At 45.3% G+C, this 12658-nt stretch overlaps 1 long non-coding RNA gene across 1 annotated transcript; it reads left to right on the plus strand.

Moving 5' to 3' along the window:
* The first annotated feature begins 1271 nt into the window (after nucleotides 1–1271).
* On the plus strand, nucleotides 1272–5244 carry LOC133259875 (uncharacterized). The gene is made up of 2 exons (XR_009740560.1): nucleotides 1272–1473; nucleotides 4878–5244. It is a non-coding gene; the product is annotated as an uncharacterized LOC133259875 (long non-coding RNA).
* The last annotated feature ends 7414 nt before the right edge of the window (nucleotides 5245–12658 follow it).

Raw genomic sequence — 12658 nt, forward strand, 5'->3', positions numbered from 1 at the left:
AGTCCAACTCTCACATCCATACATGACCACAGGAAAAACCATAGCCTTGACTAGACGAACCTTTGTTGGCAAAGTAATATCTCTGCTTTTCAATATGCTATCTAGGTTGGTCATAACTTTCCTTCCAAGGAGTAAGTGTCTTTTAATTTCATGGCTGCAGTCACCATCTGTAGTGATTTTGGAGCCCAGGAAAATAAAGTCTGACACTGTTTCCCCATCTATTTCCCATGAAGTGATGGGACCGGATGCCATGATCTTCATCTTCTGAATGTTGAGCTTTAAGCCAACTTTGTCACTCTCCACTTTCACTTTCATCAAGAGGCTTTTGAGTTCCTCTTCACTTTCTGCCATAAGGGTGGTGTCATCTGCATATCTGAGGTTATTGATATTTCTCCCGGCAATCTTGATTCCAGCTTGTGTTTCTTCCAGTCCAGCGTTTCTCATGATGTACTCTGCATATAAGTTAAATAAACAGGGTGACAATATACAGCCTTGACTATAAGGAGGCCCCTCTGTCCAGGGGATTCTTTAGGCAAGAATACTGGAGTAGGTTGCCATGCCCTCCTCCAGGGGATCTTCCCAACCCAGGGATCGAACCCAGGTCTCCTGCATTGCAGGTGGATTCTTTACCATCTGAGCCACCAGGGAAGGCCTTAAATGAGATAAATTCAGTAAAATCACACTTGGGATGCTAGCACACAAGTCTTCATTATGTTACCTAATACTGTCACACTATAGACCTACAGAGCTATCACCAGTTAACCCATGTCACCCAATTAATAAAAATATCAATTTCTGGTCAAATAGGAGATTGAGAGGAAATGGGAAAGACAGCCTGGGGACTTCTGCGTGACCAGATCAGGGCCCCCTACGGCACCTCTACTTCACCTAGCGGAGCACCCATCACTGTTGTAACTGCTCAACACCCCCAGGCTGTGAGCTCCCTATTCGACTCTCAGAGGTTTGGGTTTTGAAGTTCATGCAATTTTAGGAAAACAAACTATTCATATGAAACAGGTAAGAAAGTATTTATTGACAAAGAAAAAAAAAAAAAACAACTCAGCTCAAATTATTGGACATTTGCAGAGTCAGCTTCTGAAATCTGTTTGAGCAGTTTACACAGAAATGCTTCCTGATTGTCCCCTGGCTGCTCCTTACCCTGGAACAGTTTAGAACTCCTAATACTTCCCTGTACTTGTAAATCATGGTCATTCTGCCTTTGAGCCCAATAAAGATTTTCTATAAATGTGTGTTGAATGACTAATTGGTCAAATAGCTACACCCCTGATTAATCTTCACAGTGGACAAACCACACCCACAGAGTAAGAGCCAGATGCATTTTTCTCTTCCTTTAAACAATGAAGAAGGTTTTGAGAAACCTCTCTTGACAGGCAAAGATCCTGCTCAACTGACTTTGAGGCCTTTGAGATGAGACTGACCCAGCTGAATTCCTTATTCCGGGTTCTGCCGTGGGTGAACACCTCTCTTTTTTGAGACTAAGTTTTCTCCTCTGTGCATGCTTATAGTAGAGAGGAAGAAATGAGAATTATCTGGAGTACGTAAGAAGTAGCACAGTGTCTAGAACATGTATCTAATAAATGAACTTCTTTTTTTTTTACACTTTATATTTATTCGACTAGGTAATGTTCTAAAAAGTACAAAAGGGTAGAAAAGTGAATCTTCCTTCCTCCCTGTTCCTTTCTTCACCCCAGATGCAACCACAATTACAGGTTACAAGATAGTTTTGAATTTATAGAAATGTTGCAAGAATAATTCTGAGTATTTCAGGATGCCCTTTACCCAGATTCACCAGTTTTTCATATTTTGCTGCATTTGCTTTATCATCTTCTCTTTCTTCATGTGAATATTTATTCATTACTAACATTCATTTTTTTGAAACCACTTAAGAATAGATTATATACATCATGCCCCATTTACCCTTTAATATCTCAGCATATCTTTCCTAAGAACAGGATATTATTTTAAGTAACTAAGCACAGTTGCCATATTCAGGAAATTTACCTCAATATAATACTTTAATACCATCCATATTTCAATTTTGTCAATTGTTACAATAACCTTTACAGCATTTTCCCCCTCAAGTACAGGATCCAGTTCAAGACCATGTTATGCCTTTAGCTATTATGTCTCTTTAGTTTTCTTTAATTTGGATTGATTCCTTAGCTTTCCTTTGTCCTTTATGACTTTATTTTTTATTAACACTTTATTAACACTTTTGAAGAAAGCAGGCCAGTTAATTGCATAGAATGTTTCAGGAAAGCAGGGACCATGTCTGTTTCTCTACAGGGGCACAGTGCCTGGTGGGTGCTCAATTCCTGTTCATGGCATGATTGAATGAAACGTCTTTGTACCAACCACAACCGACTCAGTAGACATGAGTTTGAGCAAGCTCCAGGAGATGGTGAAGGACAGGGAAGCCTGGCATTCTGCAGCCCATGGGGTCACAAAGAGTCAGACACAACTTAGCAACTGAACAACAAAAATCAACCACAAACCTTGTGGAGAGCTACCTACATAATGTCTGGATGAATGAAATGAAGGCTGAACACTAGTCCCATCTATAAGATCAGTGAAATAAGGCTGCTGTTCCAGGTGACTTATTGAAGTTCCCCTGTCTCAACAAGTCTCTCCCACAGTCTAGGAGCTGATACCTTGGGCAGTCAGGCTGGCTGGCTCCAGACTGGCCCCGGATGTGGTAATGAGGCCACATTGCAGGGGAAGAGGTACTCTGTGGCCCGAGGCTCCAGGCGTAGAGGCTAGGTTGACCGGGAAGCCGAAACAGAAACTGTGGTGGCTGGCGAGGAAGGATGTCCCTATCTGTGCCCCTCAGCCACGGCCGAGGCTTCTAATAGACCACAGCCATGCTTTGGAGGAAGCGTTTTACTGAAGGGTAACCTACGTATAGAAAAGTGCACACACCAGTGACAGCTCAATAAATTTTCACCAGGGCAACACAGCAGGGTAATCGGCCCCCTGACCAAGGGCCGGAGCTTTCCCAGTCCCCTCGAAGCTCTCTGCTAGTCTCTATTGCCACGCTGAATGGTAACCAAACTTTACGTGCTTCCCTGCTGGCTCAGTCGGTTAAAAATCTGCCAGCGTGCAGGGGATGCGGATTTGATTCCTGGGTCAGGAAAATCCTCTGGAGAAGGACGTGACAACCCACTGCAATATTCTTTGCCTGGAGAATCCCACGGACCCAAGAACCTGGCTACAATCCACAGCATCACAAAGGAAAGCGACACGACCGAAGCAACTGAGCTCGCGTGCACGGACTTTATGAATTGGCATAACACAGCGTTAATTCTTTCACGTATGACTTCTTTGCACAAAATTATGTTTGCAGCAACAGCCTTTTAAAAAAAATCGCTTATTTATTTTTGACTGTGGTGGACCTTGGCTGCTGTGTGGGCTTTTCTCTAGCTGTGGCACATGCGCTCAGTAGCTGCGGCCCCCGAGCTCTAGAGCACAGGCTCAGTAGTTGCGGCCCACGGGCTTAGCTGCCCTATGGCATGTGGGATCTTCCTGGACCAGGGATCAAACCCGTGTCTCCTGCATTGGCTGGTAGATTCTTTACCACTGCACCGCCAGGGAAAACCAACAACAGCCTTTTGACCCTGCCTCTTGCTCTGCACGCTCAAAATGGGAAAGGTGATCTGATAATAACTCTTTGCTGCTGGTTTCAATGTGTCACCGATTCCTTGGAGCCTGAAAGCCATCCAGTGGGCTGGAACTGTTACTGCTCCATTTCACAGAGAGGAGAATGAGTCAGAGCTGGACTTTGCCCAGCTAGGAAGTACAAGAGTCCACATTTGAACCCAGGCCTGTCTGATCTCTGAGTTCATCACAAATATCATACACATTTCTTATCAATATTAATGACCATTTATGGAGCACCCGCTTCGGGCTGGACATTGCACTTAAGCTTTATGTTCATTAATTTTTCCTGTGAACAGTATAACTTTTGCCGGGCTTGACAAATGATGAAAGCAGGATTCAGAGAGGTCACACAGCCTGGGAAGGCATGAAAATAGAGACTTAAACCCTCCTGTGTTGATTGCAAAGTCTAATGTGCTGTATTGGTATCCAGTATTTATGTGCACCTTTCAAATTCACCCTCTGAGTTTTTCAAAGAAGAGACAACAATAGCAGTTATCTTTTGTAGAGCTTCTTTGAGCCAGATGCTTTGGGCAAAGATAATGGATGATCCCCTCAATATCAGTTCCGGCCCGCTCTTTCCTAATAACGGATCGCCTGGTTCTTAGCTGGACACACAGCTTCCCACATATCCCAGGCTTCTTGGTAGGGAGGTGGAGTCCTGGCACTAAGTTACAGCTAATGGAAAGCTCCTCCCTTACAAAGCCCCTGGATCTACTTCCGGGTCCTGCCCTTCACAAGGAATGGGCAATGTTCTGCCCTTCACTGCTCCCTTCCAGCTGGGCTGAAGTGACAGACAAGGTGCTGGGGAGCCATCTGGGACCTTGTGACCAAGGATGCCTCTCTAGGGATGGAGGAGCAACCAGGGAGAAGGCGCCTGGGCCCCCACTCCATGGAGCCACGGCATCCTGGCCCTGGAGCGCTTACCCACGAAGACCCAAGATAAATTGAAAAAAGAAATTAAAAAACTGCTGTCTTCACTGCAGTATATATTTTGAAGTGGTTAAAATGGTGAATGTTGCTCTGTGTGTATTTTATTTCAATTGCAAAAACAATTTTTCCCTGGGTAGGCCATGGTTATTTTGTGTTCCCAGTTTTTACTCATTATACAGTACATATTATATAATATATATAATTATAATATAATTATATATTTTTTAATATATTATATAATGTATATATTCATAATCTTTATTTCTCAGATTTTTAGTCTTGGAGAGAAGGAGCATGGCCTGCCTTTCATGGTTGAGGGCCTGCGGCTCAGAGATGCAGGGATTTGCTCTAGAAGAGCAGCAGAGTCCACCTTCTGGGACACCGAGGATTGCTGCTCTTCCATTATACCAAGGATGGACAAACTGGCGTGTGGGCCCTTGCAGCTGAAGATAGTTTTAACCTTTTTAAAGGGCTGAAGAAATGAGAAGGAGGAGGTGGAGAAGAAGAGGACTATGCAAGAGAGAGCTTCAGTGGCCTGCAAGAGTAAAATATCTACTATTTGATCTTTTACAGAAAAAGTTTGCTAACCTCTGAATTAATACCATTAAAAAAAATTCAGTTTCTCTGCCTGGAAAATGAGGGATTACATATTTATTTAACAGAAATGTGTCAGAATCACACGGGGCTGTCGTGGATTGAGAGAAGAAGCTAGGATGGGAGGATGTTAAAGGGTTTGCACTGGATAAACCAATCCTATTTATTGAGAGGCCACTGGCTTGTGGTGAACGATGGGGGTTAAGACGGGAAGCTAGGTTGCCACTGTCTCACTGAATGAGCCAGGGTAAGTCCCTTTCGCTATCTGACGGCTGGTTCTCATCTATACATGGGGAGTTTGGACAACACCTGTCCTCTTGGCTTACCTTCTCAGGATCCGGTGCCCCATCCTCTGGTAACAGCACCCTGATTTTCCCAGGAGGCCCCTTCTTTGCTCCCTGTCCATATGAAGTACATGGGGCTAATCCTATCCTTGACTCCACTGGAGGCTCTAAAGCGCCAGTCAACACTGTACCCTCTGCCCACAGGGACTGGTTCAGGGGTGGGCATGTGCCACAGGTGGATCAATGCCAGTTTTTGCTGCAATCGTTGGGGAGCACTGTTTTCCTTCTGCTGTGCTAGACCAGTATGAAGAGAGCCTAGCGCTCAAAGGTGACCACAACTGGGAGAGTAAGAGAGAGACTGAGTCCCTATAACTAATGAGCCCCTGAATTTAGCTGTCCGTGAAGCCAGCATATCCTGGGACATGTTATTCTCCATGAGCCAAATGTTTTTGATTTTTTTGTTTTTGGCTGAAGTCACTGTAGCGGATGATGTTGATGTCTATATCCCCTTGGCAATCACTGTTTTGATACTCAGTGACCTTATGGCTTCCAGTTCCCAGCTCTGGTGCTCTGAGAGTTTCGTCCCCCGTGAATATTTAGTGCAAACAGACTGAGGATGTTGGGGGCTCACCTTCCCCAAGGATCGACGGGAGTTGGTGGACAAATACCCAGACTCACTTGCCCCCCGAGTGGACAGTTCTGAAGTGTGTTCCACTCTGTGGCCCAGGGTCCCGCAGTGGAGTCTAGCCTCAGCTACGCAACACGAATCCCTGCTCAGTAACTCACCTTCTATTGGCTTCTTTCCCTCTTTCGTCTCACTTGCCACTCCCCGACAGCCAGCTTATCCCAGAATCATCTCCCAAATGAACTGCTGCTGCTGCTGCTGCTGCTGCTAAGTCGCTTCAGTCGTGTCCGACTCTGTGCGACCCCAGGACGGCAGCCCATCAGGCTTCCCCCGTCCCTGGGATTCTCCAGGCAAGAACACTGGAGCGGGTTGCCATTTCCTTCTCCAATGCATGAAAGTGAAGTCGCTCTGTCGTGTCTGACTCTTAGCGACCCCATGGACTGCAGCCCACCAGGCTCCTCCGTCCATGGGGTTTTCCAGGCAAGAGCACTGGAGTGGGTGCCGTTGCCCAAATGAGCTACTTGCACACAAATCCTCATCTTAGATCTGCTTCTGCTGGAGCCCAACCTAAGCCTTTCCTGAGATTGGTTTTCTGTCATTCACAGCCAAAAGTACTCTGGCTGACATGCAGTTTAAGCTTTCTTAGAAAATATTTGGCTCCTGATTATATTTTTCTAACATGCTTTTCAGCTGAAACGCAGTACACGCACTGACCTATGGTGACCCCCAATAAGAGAACCCCCACCCCAAAGGACCTGGGACAGCTCAGTGATCCACCCTGCCTCTTCCCTCTTCCTCACACACTATCCTTCCCCAGAGTCCAATCATCCTCAGGCTCCAGCCAGCGCCCCTGCCAGCCCCTGGGGACAGCCCCAGTTCCTTCCTAGGAGTCTCTTTCATCTACAAGGCCTGCCAGTGATAAGACATTCCACGTCATCTTCCTGTCCCTGACCTTTGGAAGAACGGTAACCGTCCAGGGCTTTTGACGCTACTACTTGAGGATTAAATCAATGGGAACAGGAAAGTTGCCAAGAGGTCATCATTCATTCATTCACTCACTCACTCATTCATTCAACCAATATTTCTTGAGCAAGGTATTCTAAGTTGCAAACAACAGAATCAACGAGAGCCAGCTTAGGCAAAGAGGGACTTATTAAAGGTATTAAGCAGTACTATGGATGCTGAATAACCTCAGTGTAGCCAGGCGCATCAAAGCCAGGAGAAATAAACAACCTCACAGCCGAACTGTTCCAACAGAAACATCTCTGCCCCTGCTGCTCAGGGCGCAGGGAGCTGGGGCTGGAGCTAGAACTCCTCTATGACTCCCTGGAAGGACCCGATATCTCCACCATGGTGCTTGCCAGAAGACTCTACCACTCGGCACCCCCGCAGCTTGTTTCTGCCTCTAAGGCTTACCAGGGGAACCAGGGCCGCATGCATCACACCTGCTTCCCAGAACTCTGAGGAATCTAGTTTTTCACTTCTAGCTGTTACAGCACAAGAAGCCACGTTACAGGGGGATTGGGACAAGTGCTGAGCAAGCCGGTCTGTACTGCCTGCCACAGGCCAACAATAACAATAAAGCCAGAAAACTTCCGTTTTCCAAGAGCTACTGTTGAGTGGGGCAGACCAACACTGAAGAAGTAATTCCAGGAGGGAAAAGTATTACTTAAGGGACATTTGTTTAAAGTTATGACAACATAGGGACTTCCCTGGTGGTTCAGTGGTTAAGACTTTGCAGAGGATATGAGTTTGATCCCTGGTCGGGGAGCTAAGATTCCACATGCCTTGGGGCCAAAAAAACACAACAACCATAAAACAGGAGCAATATTGTAAAAAATTCAATAAAGACTTTACAAAAATGGTCCACATCAAAAGAAAAAAAAACTTAAAAAATAGTTATGAGAGTATAGACCAGGAGGACCCCCCCCCACTTCAACAGGGCCTCCTGAAAGAGGTGTCATTGCATGTGGCTGTGAAGATGTTTAGAGGCTAAGCAGATAAAACAAGAGCAGGTGGAAACAGCATTTCAGGCGAGGGAAAAGATGTGCAAAGGCCCAGTGGCAGGGAAGGTGAGGGGTGTAGGAGGGATTGAGAGAAGGCCAGTTGACTGGAGACCAGAGAACAAGGGGAAACAGGTGAATAAGACAGAGGGGTGGGAAGGGAAAAGATCATGACCTTATAGCCCACGATGAATTCAAACTGTCCCCTAAGGGCGATGGTGGCCACTGCAGACTACGAGTAGGGCAGTGACATCATAATCACTGTTGGCCTTTACTGAGTACTACGCAGCGCCAGGCCTTTCCCTAAGCTCTTACCGTATATCATCAACAGTATATTTGCAATAATCCTATAGGCTAAGTTCTACAAACCATGAGCAAACTTCTCAGCCCCATCTATGCCTCAGTTTCCACATGTACATATGGGAGTAATAGTAGAATTTAACACAGATGGTTACTATGATGATGATAATAAGGGTTTGGCACATGGGAACTCTGCATTGTTCATTTTTGTTACTATTATTTCTGGGTTACAGATGGAAAAGCTGATGCCCAGAGAGATTCATCAACTTGCCCGACATCACATAGCTAATGAGCAATAGGACGGACAGGAGAGGAGCAGGGAGGCTGGGAGGGGCTTATGAACATGGAGAAGCCACTTCTGGACAGCCTGGTGGGGCCCACGTGGTCAGCCTCTGCTCTGCTTGGTCAGTGCTTGGGTCATGCCAGTTATTAAATGCTTAATATCACCCTGCTACTCCTGTTTGTATAATGTTTTGTGGCTTTAATATTTACATAAATGGTATCATACCAAGAGTTTACTTCTGAACGTATATTTTCTTTGCTTAAAATATATATATTTTTTTGACTGTTCTGGGTCTTAGTTGCAGCATGTGTGATCTATTTCCCTGATCAGGCCCCTATTTTCCTTTCCTGGCCCCTGCACGGGAAGCGGGGTGTCTTAGCCACTGGACCATCAGGGAAGTCCCTGAGAGTTTCTTTTCTCATTCAACATTATATTTTTAAGACTTTTTTGAAAAGTGAAAATATTAGTTGCTCAGTCGTGTCCAACTCTTTGTGACCCCATGGTCTGTATAGCCTGCCAGACTCCTCTGTTCATGGAATTCTCCAGGCAAGAATACTGGAGTGGGTAGCCATTCTCTTCTCCAAGGGATTGTCACTGACCCAGGGATTGAACCTGGGTTTCCTGCATTACAGGCTGGCTCTTTACCATCTGAACCACCAGGGAAGCCCTAAGACCTCTTTCAGTTCAGTTCAGTCACTCAGTCGTGTCCGACTCTTTGCGACCCCATGAATCACAGCATGCCAAGCCTCCTTGTCCATCACCAACTCCTGGAGTTCACTCAAACTCATGTCCATCGAGTCAGTGATGCCATCCAGCCATCCCATCCTCTGTCATCCCCTTCTCCTCCTGCCCTCAATCCCTCCCAGCATCAGGGTCTTTTCCAATGAATCAACTCTTCGCATGAGGTGGCCAAAGTATTGGAGTTTCAGCTTCAGCATCAGTCCTTCCAATGAACACCCAGGACTGATCTCCTTTAGAATGGACTGATTGGATCTCCTTGCAGTCCAAGGGACTCTCAAGAGTCTTCAACACCACAGTTCAAAAGCATCAATTCTTCGGCTCTCAGCTTTCTTCACAGTCCAACTCTCACATCCATACATGACCACTGGAAAAACTATAGCCTTGACTAGATGGACCTTTGTTGGCAAAATAATGTCTCTGCTTTTGAATATGCTATCTAGGTTGGTCATAACTTTCCTTCCAAGGAGTAAGCGTCTTTTAATTTCATGGCTGCAATCACTATCTGTAGTGATTTTGGAGCCCCCAAAAAATAAAGTCTGACACTGTTTCCACTGTGTGGACCAGATGCCATGATCTTCGTTTTCCGAATGTTGAGCTTTAAACCAACTTTTTCACTTTCCTCTTTCACTTTCATCAAGAGGCTTTTGAGTTCCTCTTCACTTTCTGCCATAAGGGTGGTATCATCTGCATATCTGAGGTTATTGAGATTTCTCTCAGCAATCTTGATTCCAGCTTGTGCTTCTTCCAGCCCAGTGTTTCTCATGATGTACTCAGCATATAAGTTAAATAAGCAGGGTGACAATATACAGCCTTGACGAACTCCTTTTCCTATTTGGAACCAGTCTGTTGTTCCATGTCCAGTTCTAACTGTTGCTTCCTGACCTGCATACAGGTTTCTCAAGAGGCAGGTCAGGTGTTCTGGTATTCCCATCTCTTTCAGAATTTTCCACAGCTTATTGTGATCCACACAAAGGTTTTGGCATAGTCAATAAAGCAGAAATAGATGTTTTTCTGGAACTCTCTTGCTTTTTCCATGATTCAGTGGATGTTGGCAATTTGATCTCTGGTTCCTCTGCCTTTTCTAAAACCAGCTTGAACATCTGGAAGTTCACGGTTCACATATTGCTGAAGCCTGGCTTGGAGAATTTTGAGCATTACTTTACTAGCGTGTGAGATGAGTGCAATTGTGCAGTGGTTTGAGCATTCTTTGGCATTGCCTTTCTTTGGGATTGGAATGAAAACTGACTATTCATTTTTATTGCTCACTGGTATTCCTTTATGGGGATATGTCATAGTTGATTACACTCACTCACCTCCTGACTCCTATTCTTGCCCTACTATGGGTGAAGCTGCCACACCTACTCTTACCTGTGTAAGAGCTGCTCTAGGGCGGATATCTGGAAGGGGGACTGGTCACAGGTTGCATGCCTTTCAAATGCCAAACAGCAGTATACGAAAGTTCTGTTTCCCACTTCCTCACCAATAATAATACCACCGTCACATATGACAGTAAGTATGTGCCAAGCACCTTTTTCAACAGTTAACCTTTAGTGACTCATGTAACCTCACTAAGAAAGTTTAAGTTAAAGATAGTTATCATCCCCATTTGACAGAGAAATGGAGGCACAGAGAGGGGACGTAAGTAGCCTCAAATCGCCCAGCTAGAAATAATGGAGCATGGTACCAACCCGGATGAGCTGGTCTCAGAGCCTGAGCTGTTAACCACTCTTCTATGACTTGGTGTTTTTGATTTTCAAACTGTTGCCAGTCTACAGCTGGGCAATGTCTCTGGCGTTTCACCTGCGCTGCCTGCTTTAGAGGGCTCTTGAGGAGGTTGTCATCCATTTGTTGGCTAGTCAGGCATCCTCTTTGGAAAAATGCCTCTCTATAGACTTGGCTGTCCCTGAAATTCTGATCTTCAAAGCAAATGTTCCTGGAAACCAGCACTCCAGGCAGGGCCTGGCACAGAACAGATGCTTGGTAAAAATGTATCAACTGGCAGGGTCTCTCATCTGCCCTTCCTCCCAGAAGCTTGATGCTAGTTAATAAACCTTCTGCTTGGAGTACTGGCTGCTCACCTGTGTTTTGGGCAGCTCCCTGTCCCCAAAGCCATTTCCCCCTCTGTGATCCGACTCTGCCTCCCTGACCGCATCTCCTGCAACTCCCCTTTCCCTTGTTTCTCGTGAATCCCACGGGCCTTCGCCCTAACCTTCCTATCAGCCAGCTTCGCTCCCACCTCAGGGCCTTTGCATATGCTAGTCCCTCTGCCTAGAATACTCTCCCAGTGGTGGTTCCATATCATCTTTCCAGCCTTGGCTCAAATGCTGCCTCCTCAGAAAGGCTTTCCTGACTCCTTGTGTAGAGGAAACAGAAGCACAAAGGGATTAAGCATAATTGTCAACAATTACACAGCTGGAGTATTGGTACGATTTAAAAATCATGTTATCTTGCTTTGTGCCTTTGTTTCCAATTTCTTTCTAAAATGGTAATGTATTCCCTACATGAATTTTTTAAACCAAATTTAAAATGAATTAAGAGTCAATTTCAAAAGAATTTCTGGGGCTCTATTTCCCGATTCTCCTGGCTCAATACTTCAGCAGAGTTGAAATAAGATCCTTGCATTTTACAACCTCCAGGATTTCCTTTTTCCCCAATCCTACTCCCCTCCCTTTCCACTTAACTATTATCTGCCCTTGGCTCTGAATCATAAACCCGAAAGGAAAGCCTCTGATCCAAAAGTCCATCTGCTAAACAACCTCCCCTCCCTTGTGGATGTTTCTGATCTGCAAATTGGGGATAATAAAAGCATTTACTTCACAGAATAGTTGTGAGGATTCAGCGTCTTGGTGCTTAAAAAATGTATCTAGCAGAAGGAAGGCTACTACCATGTAGAAATCACACTATGAGATGAGTTTGGAATCAGACAAACCCTGGATTAAAGCCTGGCATGCTGTGTGACCTTAAACAACTCACTTGATGTCTCTGAGCTTCGGTCTCCCCATCTGTGAAATAAAGATTTAAAAATCCACAGTAAGTCCGTTAGAACGCCTTTTGCTAGAAAGAAGGAGTCAATAAAATTCAAACTGGCTTAACCAGAACAGGCTATCCTGCCTCCCCTCACTGGGTGTCCAGCTCAGATCAGCTGTAGGACAGAGGTAGTTCTAGTGACCTAATGGTATCACCAAGGACCCACGTTCTTTAGGTCTCTCTACTCTGCCAT

This window comes from Bos javanicus, chromosome 13, assembly GCF_032452875.1.
Source record: "Bos javanicus breed banteng chromosome 13, ARS-OSU_banteng_1.0, whole genome shotgun sequence".
Taxonomy (NCBI): Eukaryota; Metazoa; Chordata; class Mammalia; order Artiodactyla; family Bovidae; genus Bos; species Bos javanicus.